The sequence below is a fragment of the Dermacentor silvarum genome, chromosome 3 (assembly GCF_013339745.2).
Source record: "Dermacentor silvarum isolate Dsil-2018 chromosome 3, BIME_Dsil_1.4, whole genome shotgun sequence".
Classification (NCBI taxonomy): Eukaryota; Metazoa; Arthropoda; class Arachnida; order Ixodida; family Ixodidae; genus Dermacentor; species Dermacentor silvarum.
In genome coordinates, this window is record NC_051156.1 from 172,892,764 (window position 1) to 172,905,456 (window position 12,693).

At 52.1% G+C, this 12,693-nt stretch overlaps 1 pseudogene; it reads right to left on the bottom strand.

The window, feature by feature from the left end:
* Positions 1-1,028: 1,028 nt before the first annotated feature.
* Positions 1,029-2,485, bottom strand: LOC119445030 (uncharacterized; annotated as a pseudogene).
* Positions 2,486-12,693: the final 10,208 nt, after the last annotated feature.

Here is a 12,693-nt window from a genome sequence, read left to right on the forward strand (position 1 = left end):
AGTTCGGCGGCGCGTCTGACAAGTGGAGAAATTCATAGCTCTCTTTCAGGGTGTTTAATGCGCAAAACATTCGCAATATGAACCAAAATTAAGTTAAATCGTTGTTTCGCACTCGCTAGCTGCTTAGGCAACTTAGCAAGGGAGTCGGACTTTGCACTACCACGGCCTTGTGGATCGGCGCGCGCGGCGGGGTTGCTCTGGCCGTCCCATTCGGACGGAGAGGGTGTAATTGCGGAAAGGGGCGTGGCCGCTGCTTTCGCCGCACCGCGGCGCGCGCCTCCCACCCCTCAACTCCCTTGCTACGGCTGCGCGCGAGACGATTAGCGCTATAATTCGCCCTATAATAAAAATATCGCTTTATAAGAAACCGCGAAAAGTTGTGCCGAACAAAAAGGCACACAAAATCACCGATTTCCCCCGACGCAATTTTTTTTTTCTTTGCACTCCAGCCTCTGTCAGGCTGATGCTGCCCGAAACGCGTACACTCGTAAGCCAAAGTTTTGCGGGGAAATTATTTCCCCGCGCTCAAGCGCAGCATGCCAATGGAAAGCCTACATGCGAGAGAAGGCATTCGAGCTCTATCTGCTAGAAGGAATGCCAGTTGACAGACGAGGCAACCAAGATTTTTTTTTCGCGAATCCGCAGCCCGCAAACTTTTGTTTATGACTAACATTTTCCACAGCTTGACCAATTGACTGTCAAAATACGCTTTGAAAAGCGAGATATGACTCGGAAATTTGAAATGGAGAGCTGAAGTCGCGGCAGTCTTGCATCTGTACATGCGAATGCAGCTGTTTATTGTGTTAAATAAGCGAACTCATCGCGCGTCTTCCTGCACGAAGTATCAAGCTGCTTACCCGAGTCGACAGCCATGGACAGGCATTTTTTCAGCAACTTTCTGAGCCATCAGTAAACAATTGAGTGCCATGTTTGTACTCATGGCGAAATTACCAGCATAACACCTTCACAATACATACAATTTATTTACAGTAGCAAACACACAGTGCTTGTGCACTCGCAGTACTCCTTCAAACGCGGAGAACTTTGCGGCTCAGTGGCTTACTCGTTAGTTTTTTTGCGGTAAGCCGCTGTGTCCGTAACGACTGCGCCAATATTTGAGAGTAGGGGCTTTATAAATTTGCTTGCAATTAATGAAGAAATCGCTGATGCATGCTCTTCGTTTGCCTGGCAAGCAAAAAGAGGGCAGCTCTCTAAGTGAGGACAAATTAAAGCTGCCAACTTTTTGCGCACATCATGCTTGCCAATATGTGGGACTGCGATGTCAACCGCCTTTTTTACATTAACGAGGACAGCAACAAATTCGGGCTTCGGGATCACCAGACCACCTCTTGATTTATGATTAATGAGTCCCATTACTGTTGACGCTGATGTTGATTTATGCAGACTTGGACTTGGACAGGCGCTGCATGTCTTCCGTTCTTCGACAGCCTTCGCAATGAATCCAGCGATGTATGCTACTGCAGCATTTTCCACAGTTGAAGGTGGTGGTAGCACTGGAAAAAGAAAAAAAGGAAATGCTCACATCAGATGCCTAACTAGTGCATATGGAGCCCATTTCTTTTTGAAAAAACAGACAATTTCATATGAAAACTCCCTCAAATTAATGTGCTCCTACTTACAAGGCATTACTTTCAAGGGTGCCAGTACACTGATGACATCATCTACAAAACTGGGTGGTTCAAGAAAACTGGAAATCAAAACAGTACAAACATTATGTTAATGGCCAGTATATGACACCTACAATGGTCAAAAAGCAGAGAAAAGCAGCACTACAGTTCGAAAAACTGATTTTTACCAAACTCCATTGTGGATTGTGCATACCTGGGTAATGCATTGCTAGTTGCAACCGACACACTGTTTTCATCATCCAGAATATTGGGTGGTTCAGATAACTCCACAGTTCAGATAAGTCAAAAAATAGTAAAAAACTATGAGTTGGTTACCTGTACCTGAAAAACAGATTAATGAGCCAAAGAAAAACAGTACTTTTCAAAAAACAAATATTTATCATACGCTTTTAAAACACTCTTGCATACCTAGATAGTGCACTGCGGCTGCTTGCAGGAAAGATGGTTTGAGGATTGTTCAATGTCTCTGATTCTGAAGGTATCCCTGTGGGCACGTCTGCAACAATCCTGTCCGAAGGGGCTGATGTAGAGGCACTGTGCATGCTGGGGAAAAATCGATGCGGCACAGAGACGTCATCAGAAGATGGAAATGCCACAAAACTTTGCTTGCGGTGTCAATAGAGAATGGTGTTAGCAAACAAGGGAAATTAAACCACAAGAAATAACTTAAAATGAAATAGACCCAGTTTTGCAGCAAAAAATGTGCACCTACCTCATAACACTCTGGCCATTTCCCACATTTGATGCTTTTGATGCACATGGATACCTGTCTGCAGTAACTTTTCCAGGGAGAAGGTCACAGCTCTAGCATCTAGGCAGTCGTTGCATCCTGCCATTTGACGCAATGCGCTGAAGAGAACCTCAACCGGATCGGTGGAAAGGTTCCTGGTGAGAACATAAAAGAATCCACTTCACTCCAATCAATCCACTTCAGGTACTTCACACACAGAACGGTAGACTTGCTTGTCAGCAGCAGTGCTTCATAAGTTTCAGCGCTGAGGAATTTTTTGCCACTACTTGCAGGCATTACGGAGAATTTCAAGGTACTGTGGGCATTTCTCTTCAAGCCAATTCAAGCGTCTGTCTGTCACACAGAAGAAATGCATTTGGTCGGGCTTGTTTAAGTGCAGCTGTGCTTTTCTGTTGGCCACATTATGGATAGCAAACCACTTTTGAATTGCCTTCATGAACTCCACAGTTGCAGCAGCATTTCTGAAGGGCGCAGCTTTTGGATGGTAAGTGAGTTACTCCATAAGAAAGGAAACTGCAGCAATCACCTCATCTTAAAAGAGCTGAACTGCTCTCCCGACATTCATTTTTTCGAAGTTGCTTGGTTCAACATGTTTTTGGGTTAGAAAGCGAACTGGTTTCACAACTTCATTCTTCTGGAGTTCATACAGCTTCTTTATGAACAGTCCTGTTACTGGGAGGCTTCCATTTGTCATATCGCCTTCAAGAAGGAGGTTCCGCACATTTTTGATAATGTGACATTGATCAAATGACAAAAACAATTGCCTGTCAGGGTTGCATGGATGACTCACAACTGGCTTTAGTAATCTATTTCCGAAATGTCTCATCATAGTCACATTAATTTTGTGGTTGTCCGTAACAATTCGTATCACATAAAGACCACACTTTTCAACTTCTTCAAGTACATGCTTTGTCAACTGGTGCAGCACCTTGCCACTTAACCGGCTTGTGAAGAAGAAACCACACGGTATTTTGTAGGATGTTGACAGTCCTGAAGCCACGAAGCACAGCACCTTATTGGCAAGCACAATATTGCTGACATTTTTTTGCCTGATGGTGCTAAACTTCGTTGTTTCTTGCCCCAAAAAACAGTCCATTTTGCGGTCGTATACATACTTTGAGCTTATGGCCATTTCATCAATAATTAATGAACACATTTTCACTTGCTCCTTCAGCTCCTTGACCTCTTGCACTAGACGCTCTTTCATCAATGGTGTCACGCCACTTTTACTGTTTGACCTCCTAACATACCGGAGGAAGGTATTTTTCGGAGGTAGCTTCTGAAGGCCTCGGTTACGAATGTAACGATAGCTCTTCGGTGACAGGTAGTACAAGATTACACACTCCCTTACAAAGTCCGGTGACCAAATAGGACGCTGCCTTGGTGCATTTGCTATCTGTTCAACTATACAGTCCTCCAGACAAAACTTTGCAGTGCCCACTTTTTGCAAGCATTTGCTCAATGCAGAGTGCAGTCTATTGGGCTTGAAACCATTGAGTTTCTTCTTCAGGTTTTCATTTTCCCATCGAAGCCTTTGCATGGCAACATTGTTCCTGAAAAGCTGCACTCTCAAGTGGTTTACTTGCTTAACATCTGAATGCTTATGTGGGACAATGTCGTCGGTCTTTTGAGTTGCACATTCTATTGAACCGGTTGCGCGCCGATTTTCTCTATCTTGGGGGTTGTCACTGGCAAGTAAAAGTACATGACTGCTGTCTTCATGGCTCCCTGTTACTGCACAATTTTCTTCGCTGTCGCTGTTCAGATCCATAACACCCTTTGTTATAGGCATTGCGCACGGTGTTTGTTCCCGCTCCAACTTTCGCCGTTTTTTTTTGGTATCGGGGACTGCATATAGCTCGGGTAGCCAGGAAAAACACTGGGGACAGCAGTCCGCTTCAGGCGCCGGGTCTTGGCGGACTCGGATCAGTAGTCTGTGCTTAAGAAGTGCAATGAGCAGACGACGCTACTTGCGGACCTGTCATTGGGAAAGAAATCTTTCCTGGATATGGCTTTAAGCCACGCTTGCCGACGAGTTTCCTCCACTGGAAATTCGTGAAAACTAAGACCATGCTTTTTCTTGTTGCTCGATTTGCAGCATGGCACGCAGCAGTACGGCATGTTTCTGAAAAATACAGTAAACTACACGCGTTCAGGCGAGATTATAAAAACAAATCACTTGCCTCAATTCAATGTGGTACAACAATGTGAAATGCATATGAAAGCACACATGCTAGTTACAAAGGGCCTTCAGCAGCAACACTTCCAAGTAACATATAGTAGTTCGAGGCTTAAAGGAAAAGCCGCTTCAGTACCACTGATGTATCGCGGGAACTTCACAATGTAAATGTGACGCGCATGCAAGGGCCCCAAGTATTTAATTCAATCGGTACATCAGGCTGGAGAAACTGTACTGCAAAATTATTATTACCACCATGATGTCTGTATATAAAGACTTCTGTGAACACAGCGCTCGACCCGAGAACGCAGCCATACATTGACCACGATGATGAAATACGTTTCTTTTTGAAGGGAAAAACGAGTGCAAGAAAAGAATGACAAGCGTGGTCAGGGGAAGCGCTTAGGCACAGCGGCAACTCACTCGCCAGAATACATGTCTCAAGGCACATGCAATGCGCCACACAAAGTCGCGTAAACACCCTGCCTATGCGTCAGCTGCATCGCTATCTCTATGCTACAAAGAAACACCCTTGCTGTGTAAAGCCGACTTAAGAATCTATCACCACGTACCTTAATTCGCGTGCAGTTTCTTGCAGCTGTCAGTACACTTTGGGTCAACAATCAACCCATCTTCACCACGTGCAGGTTGTCAAATGCGCATCTCTCCAAGCATCTCCACGGCCGCGACGCCGCCAGCAGATGGATGGATGGATGAGGCTGAACCCTTTAAATCGGGCTGTGGCATACGCCACCTAGCCATGACTATGAACATATTTTGTAGTTTGTGGTGGGTGAAATTTCACCCCTGCCTTGATTTTATCCACAAATAAGATAACCTCTGTTTGGTTATTTCTACCCGGTTATGCTACCCGAGGGGTGGGAGGACAGCGCCGCCTCACGGCGCGCGGGGCAACTTCCCCAATAACAATTTTTCAATGGGGCGCGCGTCGAATGTCCCGGGACGGCCGGAGCAACCGATCCGGCCGGAGCAGCCGATCCAGGCGGCCGTGGCACTACTCAATTATTATCTCTTCGCACCGACAGGTGGCGCTACGCGTCTTGCAAAACTAGGTGATGATGATGATGATGATGATGATGATTTATTGGCATCCCCTTTGAAACGGGGTGGCGACAAATAGTCACCTAGCCTGCTTGATTTAATCAGGTATACTACACATGTTCTTTATCTAGCATTTTTGTATACCTTTTTCAAAAATTTAGCTTGTACCGCTGCCTATGATTTTAAGAGATCAGGTCGTATCCATCTTTTCCCTGCTTTTTTTCCACCAGTACTCTAATCGTCTCTTGCTGATCTCTACGGCTGATCTGTTTATGTTTCCTTCCACTTTAAACCCAAGCGCTTCTGGGAGTTGCACGTTACCTACGGTTCTCGCTGGGTAGATCCCGTCGCATTCCATTAGGATGTGCTGAGTGGTCTCTGGATCTTTACTGCAGCATACACATGTCTCATCTAGTTCCGAATATTTGTTCCGATATGTTTTCGTCCTTAGGCAACCGGCTCGAGCCTAAAATAGCAAGGCACTGCCCTTTGTGTTATCGTACAGATTTTCCCTTCTAATTTCTTTCTTCTCATTCTTGTAAATCTCCATTGTCCTTTTCGTTTCCATTCTTTGCATCCAATTCACGGTCTCTATTTCTCTCACTTTCTTTCTGATGACCCCTGGTTGTCTATTTACAGTTTCGATTATCCTGTACTTGGTTGCCAACTTCCTTGACCTCTTCCTCCATTCTGTGTCCACGCTTTTCATGTAGAGATACTTGTGCACTTTAGCCGCCCATTTATTTTCATCCATGTTCCTGAGCCTTTCTTCAAAACTAATCTTGCTTTGTGCTTCTCTGACTTCAAAAGAGGCCCAACCCATGTCTCCATGCACTGCCTCATTTGTCGTATTACCGTGTGCTCCCAAAGCCAACCGGCCTACTGATCTTTGGTTAACTTCCAAACCCGCCAATATATCCGATTTTAAGCATATAATGGCATTTGCGAATGTTAGCGCTGGCACCATTACTCCTTTCCAGATTCCACGCACCACCTCATACTTATTGTGGCCCCACAGTGCTCTGTGTTTCATTAATGCTGCATTCCGCTTCCCCTTTATTTTCAGATTATCTTGGTGGTTGCTTGAGTAATTCTTTCCTTCGTTTATGTGTACGCCGAGGTACTTATATTGCTTCACTATGGGTATTACTTGCTGTTGAATTGACACCACGAAGTTACTCGTGTGTTCATTAAAGATCATAATCCCTGATTTCTCTGTGCTAAACTTAAGGCCTAGATTTGTCGCTGCGTTCCCACAGATATTCGCAAGTATCTGTAAATCTTTTTTATTGTCCGTTAGTAGCACAATGTCGTCTGCGTACATCAATCCAGGGACCTTCTGTTGCACCATTTGTCCATTACGCATGTAGGATAAATCAAAACCTAATTCGCTGTTTTCCAGTCGTCTTTCTATGCCCTTGACGTAAAGTGTGAACAACAATGGTGACAGAGGGCATCCTTGCTTCAATCCTTGGTGAATTCCCACCATTTCATTTCCTTTTCGGCCTTCCCATGCCACTTGTACTTGGTTGTCTCGATATATCTCCCTCAGCAGCTCCACGAAATCGTCATCTATGCCTTCGTATTGGAGAATATCCCACAACAATTCCCTGTCTACGTTGTCATAAGCTCCTTTAATATCTAGAAATGCTACCCATAAAGGTCTTTTCTGAGCTAATGAAATCTATATGCACTGAGTTAGTACAAACATATTGTCTTCTAAGCGTCTGCCTGGCCTGAACCCATTCTGTAGTTCCCCCAATACACCGTTTTCCTCCACCCACTTCGACAGTTCTAATTTTATGGCTTGCATTGCCATTCTATATATCACCGACGTTACTGTAACTGGCCTGTACGAGCTCGTCTTATCCTTATCTCCTTTGCCTTTGTAGATGAGATTCATCTTGCTTTCACGCCATCCAACGGGAATATTCTTTGTTCTAATCCTGGCATCGAGGGCATCGCTGGCATCGCTGGCATCCTGGCATCCTGGCATCGAGGGCATCGCTGGCATCGAGGGTGCCTCGATGCCAGCGCCGCCGTTCAGGGTGGAGACAACCCCGCTGGCGCCGCCATATTGAATCACACTAGCTCAGACTCGGCTACGCTTGCGTTCATAAATCGTGTTACTCGCGGCGCGCTTCCAAGTGCTTTGCTTTGATGAGGATTTTTTTATCGGTATCTTTTTATCGGATTTTTTTATCGGTGTGCGAGTGAAAGGGCGCGAGGGACGCGCGCTTTCACGGGGAGTGAACGCACGGCGGAGAACAAACGCGCGTTCTGCTTTTATATAGGGGCTTTAGTTCTGCTCTGTGCTCCCTTAAGGGCTGATGATGATGATGATAAGTGGTTCTTGAGGGAAAGGGAAAGGTTGGCGCTATCTTCTGCAGCCCTTAAGGGAGCACGGCTCAGCGCCAAAAGGGCTGCAGAAGTAGGCGTCTCTTTCGTCCTCTACAATCACCATATATTTTGAGCAAACGTGCGTTCTTCCGACACACGAAAGGCCGTGGGGGGAGGGGAGGGAAGGGAGGCGACGTTTAGCTGCGGCACCAAGTGCCTATTTATATCAGAGGCTCCAGCAACAGTCACCAACGCCGCACGCATTTTGAGCGAACGCCGGCAAAACGCCGACGGCGTGGACAACAGTTCTGCGTGTTGCCGGTGCTGCTGCATGTCCAAGTTTATACAGCTGATAAAGCTGCTATCATTACTCCGTATAGCTCTCTTCAAATTTGCTATCGCAATTGATGCTTCACCTTTCAGGTGAAACTGCGACAACTTTTTTGACGCCTCCTAAATAGGAGGCGTTGGCGCGTTCTTCATAAAAACGTCACCAACGCCGCGTGCGTTTGGTGCTAACGCGGGCAAAACGCCGCCGCCGCCGACAACAGTTATGCGCGTTGTTTGTGTGACCGCACACAACTGCTGTCAAAACGCTGGCAACGTGAAGGAACGGCTAAACACCGTTGTCGACACTGTTGGACGAGAGGCGGTCGAGAGGCCAGAGACAATCGGCAGCAGAGGCCGGCAGGGCTGCGCGCATGCGCCACAGTGGGAGAGCGGGCACGCAAAGTCTAGGGTGCCTCGATGCCTTCCTCGCCTACCGCTCCCCTTCTACTGGGAAGTCGCGTTTGCTCTCCACCGTGTGTTCGATGATGATGATGATGATGATAAGTGGTTCTTGAGGGAAAGGGAAAGGTTGACGCTATCTTCTGCAGCCCTTGAGGGAGCACGGCTCAGCGCCAACGGGGAGGGGTAAGTGGGAGCGAAAGAAGGGATAGAGTGGAGTCACCATGGCTGGGCGAAGCAAAACCGGCAGGCATAGGCGGCACGTATCAGGCCGAGATGGAAGGCCTTGGTGTGACGCAGGGTCTGCAGGGGTGTTGTGCCAGACCTGTTAGGCCCGGGATGGGATGGGAGGCCGCGAGGCCTTCCCGCTTGTAGAAATGTCCTTAGAGGCGTGCGGAGAGCCCTGACGAGTCAAGGTACTCCACGACGCCTCGAAGTGCAGAAAGGTGGTGTCGGCCGGGGAAGAGTAGATCTTCCTCCTTGCCAGAGGGGAGGCCCAGGCGGCGGAACTCCTGCAGGAGTGGGCCCCGCTGCTGGAGGTACGCCGGGCAGGCCAGCAGGAGATGTTCGATCGTTTCCGGCTCCCCGCAGGAGCTGCAGGCCGGGGACGTCGCTCGTCCCAGTCGGTAGCTGCGTGCTGCCGTCCAGCTGCAGCCGATGCGGAGCTGGAGAAGTAGCGTGGTCTCCCTGCGAGCCAGGCCTCGCTGGGGGAGTGGTCGTGGGGGGCATCCCAGTGCCACCCGTTTGTCTGGGTGGTGGGTCGCCAGGTGTCGCCGCAGCCTCAGTCCTGTGAAGTCGCCCTCCGTCACGGCCCGACTGAGGGGCACAGTGGTGTGGTGGGCGTCCTTCGCCAGGGTGTCGGCTGCCTCGTTGCCCGGGATCCCTACGTGGGCGGGGATCCAGTGCAGGGACACCGGGTGGCCCGCGTCCTGCAGCGCTGTCAGCCGGGTAGACAGCAGTGCGACTCCAAGGCTGGCACTTTCTGGCCTCTGCAGGCCGAGGAGGGCTGCCTTGGAGTCGCAGAGGATGGCCGCTGGTACCCCAGGAAGCTCCTCGGAGAGTAGGTCGACGGCCAGGTGGAGGCCTGCCACCTCCGCTGCAGTCGAGCTGGCGTGTCTGGGCAGTCGACACTGCCTGCTCTTCTGCAGGGCTGGTGCCGTGCAGGCCGCCGTGGCAGAGCCGGTGTCCGGTACCACCGAACCGTCGACGTACACCAGGAGGTGGTCTCCGAGGGTCTCGTCCAGGAGGCAGGCGGCCGTCTGCTGCAGGGCGCAAGCGGGCGAGCGCCTCTTCGAAATCCCGGGCAGCTCCGTGGCGATGGAGACAGGAGGCCTCTGCGGTGGGGGCAGCTGTACCGCATTCGGCGGTGGGTTGCCAACCACCTCCTCGTAGAGGCGGCACAGCTGACCCATCCTTGAGGAAGGCCGGGACTGGAGGCGACGCAGCAGGCCTCTGCCATCATGGAGCATGGTGGAGGCGGTCGACGTGCCTCAGCCCCTGCTGCAGGAAGAGGAGCGACAGGGGCCATGCTCCAGCCTCCGCAAGGGTAGCGGCAATCTGGGAGCTCCGGGGGACGCCCAGGCAGAGTCGGATGGCCGCCCGGTGCTGCAGCTCCAACTTTTCGAGGCGGCGTGGCGGCAGCGCCACCAGCGGGAGGGCGTACCGCAGGCGTGATGTGGCCGCCGCCTCGTAGAGCCGCAGGGCCCACTTCACCGAGCAGCCCTCTCCACGGGCAAGGAGCTGCGACACGGCCTTGCGGACCCTGATGGTCTGGGTCTGCATGGCCCCGACTGCCGGTAGCCAGGTTAGCCGGTGGTCGATGCGCAGCCCAAGGTACGACACAGTCGTACTCCATGGGATGCGCACGCCTTCCAGCTGCAGCCGGGGAGCTGAGCGCCGTGCCGCTGCTCTCGGGTGGACGAGGAGGGCCACCGTCTTCCCCGTCGAAACCGAGAGTCCGATGCTTCCCAGGTAGGCGGCCGTGGTGTCCAGGGCTCTCTGGAGGGCCAGGCACACGTGGCGGCTTGACTGCGGCGGTCCCCGCACCCACAGGGCGATGTCATCCGCGTAGATGGAGCACTCCACCTTGTAGTGAGGGTCGGTCGGCAGTGCAGCAGGCAACCGGGCCAGGGCGAGGTTGAAGAGAAACGGGCTCACCACTGACCCTTGTGGTACGCCTGCTGCGACGGGACGGGGAGTGCTCCTTGCATGGCCCACGCGGACCCTGAGGGTGCGGTCGTTCAGGAACGATGACAGGAACCACCGCAGGTTGCCGCCAATGCCCAGGAGGTCCAGAGCCTGCTGGACGACCGCATGTGGGAGGCCATCGAACGCCCCCTTGACGTCGATGAGGAGGAGCATGGCGAGGTCTCCGCTAGCCCTGGCGTCCTCCAGGGTGGAGACGACGTCTGCGATGGAGTCCGCAGTGCACCTTCGGCGCCGGAAGCCTGTCTGCTGGTCCGCGAGGAACCCGCAGGCGCGGGCCACCCATTCGAGCCGTGCCAGAGCAATGGCCTCCATCACCTTGCAGGCAGCGGAGGTGAGGGAGACCGGTCGGTAGGAGGACAGCTCGTTGGCCGGCTTATTGCTCTTCAGAATGGGAGCCACGATGGCTGTGCGCCAGGCCTCCGGCACCTGTCCTGACCACCAGATGTTGTTGTAGCAGTCGAGCAGGCGTCGTTGCTCACTGGTGGCCAGGTTGCAGAGCATCTGGAGTGTCACTCCGTCAGCTCCCGGTGCACTGCGACGCTTGCCCCTCCTCAGGGCCGTCTGCAGCTCGTGGAGAGTCAGTGGGTCCTGGCAGATGGCCGCGATCTGGCTGGTCGCCCACTCCGGATGCAGCTCCAGCAGGCAGGTAGGCGGGTTGGCAGGGGGAAGTCCGACCGGCAGGGTGGCAGCAGCGAGGGCAGCCGGGGGGGCGAAGTGGTCCGCTAGCAACTCCGCCAGGGCCGCCTCGCTGATGCCCAGCGAGATAGCCACCGCGAGGACGGGGTGGCGGTTGACCTTCCTGCCGGTGAGGGACTTTAGGAGGCGCCAGGCCAGGGGGCCCTTGGAGCGGTTCTCGATGGTGGCGCAGAGGCTCCCCCAGCTCTGGCTCCTTCTGCGCCTGGCCTGTCGTCTGCAGCGGGCATCCGCTCTCCTGTATTCGGTCCAGTGCTCTGCATTGCCCGTCCGGATTGCTCGGCGCTCCACGCGTCGCCTGGACGCACGGAGGTTGAGCAGGAGCAGATCCGGGGCAGGGGTATCGGGCAGAGCAGAGCACTGGACTGTGGCTGCCTGGGCGCACTCCATGATGGCACTCAGGAGGTCACAGCCATCTTCCAACTCACTGCAGCGCTTCCTGAACAGGGACCAGTCTGTGACATGGTATGTTCGTGACCTCGGCCTTCTCCCACACCCTGGGGTGATCAAGATGGGGAAGTGATCAGAGCCCCAAGTGTCGGGAGTTGTAGCCCAGTCATAGGAGCGCTGCTCGGTGGTAAGGGAGAGGTCGATGGCTGTGCTCACCCCACGGCGGACGTAGGTGGGTCCTCCTTTGTTGAGTACCACCAGGCCTGCTCGGCTGATGGCGTTGCAGAGGTCCCTGCCTCGGCGGGTGCACCTGCGGCTGCAATGTGTGTTCGCTCTCCGTGAAAGCGCGCGTCCCTCGCCCTCGCGCGCTTTCTCTCGCACATAAGTCGCGTTTGCTCTCCGCCGTGCGTTCGCTCATTGTGAAAACGCGCACCCCTCGCGCGCTTTCACTCGCATATACAGCATACAGCCAATGAGAGCTTTAGGGGCGAAGCTCCTTAGGGTGTGGGTCTGTCGCTCCTCTGTAGTATGTAGTAGTAGTAGTCGTCGTCGTAGTAGTAGTCGTCGTCGTTGTAGTAGGTAGCCACGTCTACTTTTATGAGAAAAAAAATTCCGAAAGTTGTGTCCGTAGCGGAATCGAACCAGGGACCCCTCGCTTCCGAACGCGCGGCGCTAACCACTACGCCACGAAG